This window comes from Thermobia domestica, chromosome 2 (genome assembly GCF_964235325.1).
Source record: "Thermobia domestica chromosome 2, izTheDome1.hap1.1, whole genome shotgun sequence".
NCBI lineage: Eukaryota > Metazoa > Arthropoda > Insecta > Zygentoma > Lepismatidae > Thermobia > Thermobia domestica.
This window is the reverse complement of record NC_137455.1, coordinates 212530087-212537116: the sequence shown is the minus strand read 5'-3', so window position 1 is coordinate 212537116 and position 7030 is coordinate 212530087.

Below are 7030 nucleotides of genomic sequence, written 5' to 3'. Positions count from 1 at the left end.
GCTTCAAATTGTCAGGCAAGTATCGAGATGTTTCAATTGTTCTATATACATGAATAGGTCCATTTATGAAGGTATTGCTGTTTTTAATTGCACGCCACACTGGCATCTAAGATTTCAAAATGAAAGTCACTATGGTTTTTAACTCATTTGAAGGATTTGCTTCACTTATGTATAGTCTGAGAACTCTATTTGCACAAGTGAGCCATCTGGAATGTGAAAGTGGTCCGGGATCACTAATTGATAAATCACTTGGACATATGCCACTTTTGACCGCCTGACATATATCTAAAAGATATCTCTGGTCTTTACTCAAAGAAATTCTGTCAACTTCTGAAATTACACAATCTATTGGTTGAAAATCTATCACTGGCAGTTTCTCACACCCGCTTAGATTATTTCCAGTTGGTCCAGAAAATGTTGTGGGGCCAACTGTTCCTCTATCCAAATGTTGAAAAAGATGACGGAAAGGTAATTTATTGGAATCTAGTAGGCAAATAGGCCATTGCAAAGGTCGCCCAACATGGACCTCAAGATGATGAATAACACCATTTTTCCAGCCAATATTTGTATTAGTACCATCACAACCGATGATATCCAAATCTTCCACTGAAATTCCTTGTTCATTAAGGCAAGACACAATATTTTTAGCAGATTCAGAGCTCGGCGACATATGGCCAATGTATGCAGAACCAGGTTCTTTGATGAGCGAGAAATGGTAATCCTTAATAGTACGACGAAATTGTTTGGATTCAATCTTATCTATAACCAAGGTGTTATCCTTTCTTCCATCAAAATAAATACCACGCAGTTTATCTAAATCATTTTCACTGTTGTTTTGCAAGTCACTTCTAATTTTGCTCCTTTCCCTTCTAATTTTACACCTTCAAAAACCATAGACGTATCTGCTTTGGTTATTATACCAAAGTCTTCTAGCACATTAGGTGCTATAGCAGAACCTGCACGGTCACTGACTCCATATCGATCGTATGTTAAAGCTGTAGCTCCTAGTTTAATTCTCATCTGCCATGGAGATGGAGACTCCTTTTTCTCAGAGTCATTTGGTTTGTATTCTGGTTCAATTTCAGAACACACTTCGGCTGAACAACTTGGCTCTTCCACAAGTAAACAATCAGGGCTAATCTCTATTTAAATCTCTATTTAAAGTATAGCTTCTTCTTTCAAGTCTACGTTTCAACTTTGATGTCTCCTTCCGATCCAAAGCACTAATTTTTCCTAACCCATGCTCCCTCTGAAGATATAAGAATTTTCGCTCAAGGACAAGAATCTTGTTAGGTTTCTCACACGTGCGCGATCGGAAGATACTCCCTAAAAACATATAACATGTGTTTTTCTTATTAAATATTACTAGTTGCAACATTTTATCACTATAGTATTAAAAATACGAGAGTATTTTGTCTTCATAAAAAGTACGAAAACATTAAATTTTTCGTGCTTTTTAAAAATTTTCAGACGCTTTGCGCGATCGGAAGATATTAACCGATTTCGACACTTCTTTTTTTATTTTTCAAGTCATCACTAACCACAACTTTTCCGCGGTATAGCAACTTGGAAACTAAAAAAAAGTTTTTTTCGATCCACCCTACTGAACACATCACAATCGATAAAAGTAAAAACCCTAAGCGTTTCTGGATCGTAATAAACAATCGAAAAAATAGTTCTCGTGTACCGACAGAACTGACCTACAAAAATGCTTGTGTAAATGAAGAAGACAGAGCAAAGGTTTTTAATAATGGGAGGGGGCTAGTATCTTTGCATCATCACCTCTTCTTCCTTCTCCTACCCTCTTCAACCGGTCTGTTCTGAGTCTTTGTCTTCCATCAGTACCACACCGATTGGTCTTTGTCTTCCATCAGTACCACACCGACTGAAGTACAATTTCTTACTTTGACATAGATCCAACAGCGCTTCTTAGGGCCAGATAATATCTACACTTGCTTCCTACGCAGTGTTGCCAGATTGCTTTCTCAACCACTTTCGGATTTACTAAATTGCTGCTTTGGAGAAGGTGTCTTTCCAACCTGTTGGAAGAGAGCTAATACTCCTGTTCATAAGTCTGGTAAAAAAAAATGACGTGTCCTTTTATCAACCTATTTCATTATTATCACCTCTCTCACTTATTTGTGAAAAGATAATCTAAAACAGGCTCCTTCAATTTGCTGCTCCATTCATAAACTCCTCCCAACAAGGCTTTTTGCCAGGTAAATCTTGTCTTACCAATTTATCTGTTCTGTCCGATGCTGTGGACAGCATCTCAAAATATTTTCAACTCTACATTTTGTATTTGGACCTGGCGAAGTCTTTCGATTCTTTTCCACCATTTTATATACAAACTCAGTTCTGGATTCAATCTGCATGGTAAATTACTTTGTCTGCAAAACTATCTCAGTAATAGGACACAACGAGTTTCAGTTTCAGATTACTTTTCTGACTTAGTCCCATATCTTCTGGAGTTCCTCAAGGCAGTGTTCTGGGTTCACTTCTGTTCCTATTATACATGGAGGATCTGCCTTCTTTGTTCACAAACAGCTCTAACAATATTCTTATATTCGCTGATGATTGGAAACTCTGCAGACAAGTACAGTCAGAGTTCGACGCTCTTTCTCTTCAGTATGGTGCTTCAATCCTTCTCAACTGGTGTAATTCTTGGAAACTTTGCTCAAAGATCAAAAAATGTGTTTCTCTTACGAATTCTCTAAAAAAAGCTATAAACATCTACAAAATTCGTAGTAACAAAAATCTTGTTACCTCTTTCAGAAATCTTGGTGTTATCATTGACAGTAAGCTTAATTTTGCGGATCATCTAAGCAAAATATCTTGTACTGCTATGAGAAAAACTGCTTCACTCGCTTCTTTATGCTTCACTGACATGAAAAATACTAATTCCTTATGTTTGTTCTACATGTCATATGTTGCTCCTATTATTGAATATTGCTCTCCTATCTGGTCTATGACCTGCCCTACTCATTTTAAAAGATTAAATTTCTGGAATTTATTTCTTTTTAGCCTTTGTATCATACTGAGTATCTCACTTTCGACCCCTTCAAAAAATGATACTCTAAATTCCCTCAATGTCAAACCTCCCCTAGCGAGAAACAAAATTTCTGACCTAATATTTCTGCATAAAATTTGAATGGCCATATATCATGTGAACAATTATTAAGTCGGATCAATTTTAGCGTACCCGCTAGAACAGCACAGTCTAGTGATCTCTTTTACACTCGAGCAGCGAGGGTAAATATTGTCCATAAGTCTCTTCTAAACCGAATTTTCAGTACTTATAATCATTGCCAGAAACTGTAGACGTTTCTTTAAACGAGTATACTTTCAGATCTTCTATAAATAAGCTATTTTTATAATATTGCTTTTGCGCTGTACCATCTTGAACTCCATAGTTATTCAATTGTTATGTTATCAAAATGTTAAAATGTTTCTGTGTAAAATGACTTAGTGCTGTATCTGAAACCTATTATAAATAAACAAATAAATAAATAAATAAATCATGCATGGTTTTAATTACCTTCGCTATTATTTGCAATCTGGGTGCATCGTAAAGTTAGGCAACTGTTTCTTCAGATAAGTATGGTTGGTCGTCTATCTACGTATTGGCACTAGTGGATAACTTAGTATATATATATATATATATATATATATATATATATATATATATATATATATATATATATATATATATATATATATATATATATATACAGGGTATTAATGAACTATACTAACAAACTGTAAGAGGTGATTCCTCAAATCAAAATAAGATAAATAACTCATATGGACCTATGGGGAAAAGTGCATAGTTTCAGAGCTAGGGATGTCGCGAAAAAGACAAAGATCAAAATCGCGGAAAAGACTAAGATCAAAATCGCGAAAAAGACAAATTTCAACATGTCCTTTCGAATTCTTGAAACTTTGGATGGTGGTCATTATCAGCGTTAAGGAAGCGACGCATACACAATCCAGAGAGCAAATTTCGTCAGTTTTCATTAGGTATACCGGGTATTCTCTACAGAGTAATTCTCAAATATGCTCTCAATAGAGTTTTCAAGAAGGGTCTTAAGAAGGCAGAAGATAAGCCTTAACAACAATAGACATCCAATGATTCGGAGGAAAGTCGGAAGTGTTAGGAATGGGCCGCTACATGTTCTTTTGTGTTCGGTGATGTGTTTCGTCATGATGCAATGTATGATGCAATGTGTTTCGTCATGGTATATTTCACGTTTTCTTCACTTACAAGAGTGAAAGTTTTCTTTCTCTCTTGCAGCATGTGTTTTCCCGAGTATGAGAAACCGTGCTGCTGACGATTCTTAACACTTCCGACATCGCGCCAAAGGATTCTTTGTTCACTGCTATCAAAGCTTATCGTTTGCCTGCTTTGGACCAATCATAAAGTCAGAGCGTATCTCAAAATTCGGTTGATGGCATGTCTGGAAATTTCACCCTGTATGGAATACCCTGTACATCATATGCAATGAAAATTAGTGAAATATGCATTTTTGGATTGCGTATGCATGACTTCTTTTACGCATATAAGGATCACCACCCACAGTTTCTGGAATTCGAAATAGGGCATGTTGAAATTTGGCTTTTTCGCGATATTTGGACAGCCGTAGCTCTGAAAATATGCATTTTCCGCTATAGGCTTATATGAACTTTTTCTCTTATTTTGATGTGAGGAATCACCTCTTACAATTTGTCAGTATAGTTCATTAACACCCTATATATATATATATATATATATATATATATATATATATATATATATATATATATATATATATATATATATATATATATATATGTGTGTGTGTGTGTGTGTGTGTGTGTATTGTTTCGCAGTGGAATATGTGTCATATTTGATGACACTACAGATAAAGTGACAGGCATAGTAGGGATTGTCGTAATCGATGCAATTAGTTTTAAGTCATGTACATCTGTTCTAGTGTGTAAGGTCATTGAGAAATGCAGCAACAAGACAATAGCCAAAATATTCAATGATTCTTTCTGTGGCCATGCATATCACATATAGAAATGTTTCTTAGTTACCCAGCCTCCAACATCAAAAGGATTGGGAAACGTTAAAGTAATTTATCCGAAGATTATTCACTCCACTGTGTAGCTCATACCTTTTATACACGTGCTTAAGATTTTCTAAACTAGACTTGTTTATAACATCAATGAAGTCTTTCTTCTGGAGACTACCAAAAGGATTAAAGTGTTGAAAGGTATGTACCCTTTACATCTAACTGAAATACAAAACCATTCTAATACGATAAAGAATGTGTAGAATCGGTAGCTTATTATTCTCGATATCGTCTCAGAACCATTTGAAACGTGTTAAGTGCTCTACACTCTGAAAGTGCTATTTCAATCCAATCTTCTGTTTGTTGTTAATGTCACCACAGTGAAAATGAAATAGCATACATTGAAACTAATTTGTCGTACACCATACTTGCATTATCATGTTTTCAGAAACAAGGCATTCAACGGAACGAGAGACTCGGTATCGTCGGAAAGGTAGGCGAGTATCTCAATTCTGATGTTGGAGAGCTCCCTTGTGACTGTTCGGTTATCATGCGCGCCTTTAGGCTGGGATATCCGGGTTCGATTGTCCATGGAAGCTCATGTAGTTGTTATTCCATGTCAAACTGTAGTCGGCGTCTCATATATTCTCGTTGCTAAAAGGGACGCTAAAAATCAAATCAAATGTCGAAGTCGCAGAAGTAGTGACAGAAGTTCTACGTAATGCTAGCAGGGAATTGAGACTGTATTAAAATAAGTAAAACCAATCCAATCATAAGCGATAAGTCAAATATAAGACTGTAGATTTAGCACCTCAAAATTAAGCAAACTTTAAAATCATCCTCTTAGTGCTTGTGATGTAGAGCGATATTTCAGTCAGTACAAAGATATCGAGAGACCAAAAACATAGTTTCAGATTCCAAAATTTAAAACAATGATTTATTGCTCATTGTTTGGCAAATAGGCAATCTTAATAAGTAATTTATTACAACACTAATTTGTAATAATCCTAGTTGAACGTGAAATATTGGAACAGTACTGTCTTAACTAGCTTTGGAACAATAAATTATTAATTGAAATTTCTTAATGTGTTCAACTACTTGTGTGAAGAACTCGTACTGGTTTAATCACTTAGAACTTGATCTGCAAACTTGAAAAGAAATGAATAAAAGGAACGACAATAAGAATAAAAAATATTCTAAAAGGTGTTTTACTAAATTGTTAATCAAAATAAATGTTCATTAGAACAGACATGAAATCACACACAAATTATGAAATCACTGTGAATAAATATTCTTGAATTATTATTTACACATATGTCAGTGAATGTTTTTTCCAAATTTAAATAAATATAAACGGAGATATGAAGTCGTTTGCTAATACATATAAATTCTAGCCTTCATAATGATTAGTAATGGACGGATGTTAGAACATGTATTAAAAAGTTATGAGACAGGGACAAATGTTAATTAAAACACGAGGGAAATAATTTCAGCAGTTGGTGTTATTGTGAGTTCTTTATATTTTCCACAGTCGTGACCTTACGTAACTACACACATGTTTCGCCATTATGTAAGAACTAGACAGTTATCAAAGTGGACTATCCCGTTGACATAAAGTACAACGTATTTCATTAATTCATCAAAATGTTATTATTACATGACACATTAATAACATATTATGAAGTCTTATGCTTCCCCTGTCTCTGTAAAAAAAATATTACAAAAACAATGAGGATCCTTTGTAGCACTTCATCGGCGCCATTATAAACGCAATTGTGAACTAGGTAAATCCATCTCACTGGTGTATCCAGTATCAAAGCTAATGAATACGTCATAATACAAGCTTTGCCCCTTTTCAAATGAGCAGTTAGGATTTAGCTTGCATTGGTGAGCTGAAAATAAATTAACAAAACCTTCATTTGCTGAGCACAATACGCGTAATTATCACCTTTCAGTTCCATAGAAACAAGGAAAAT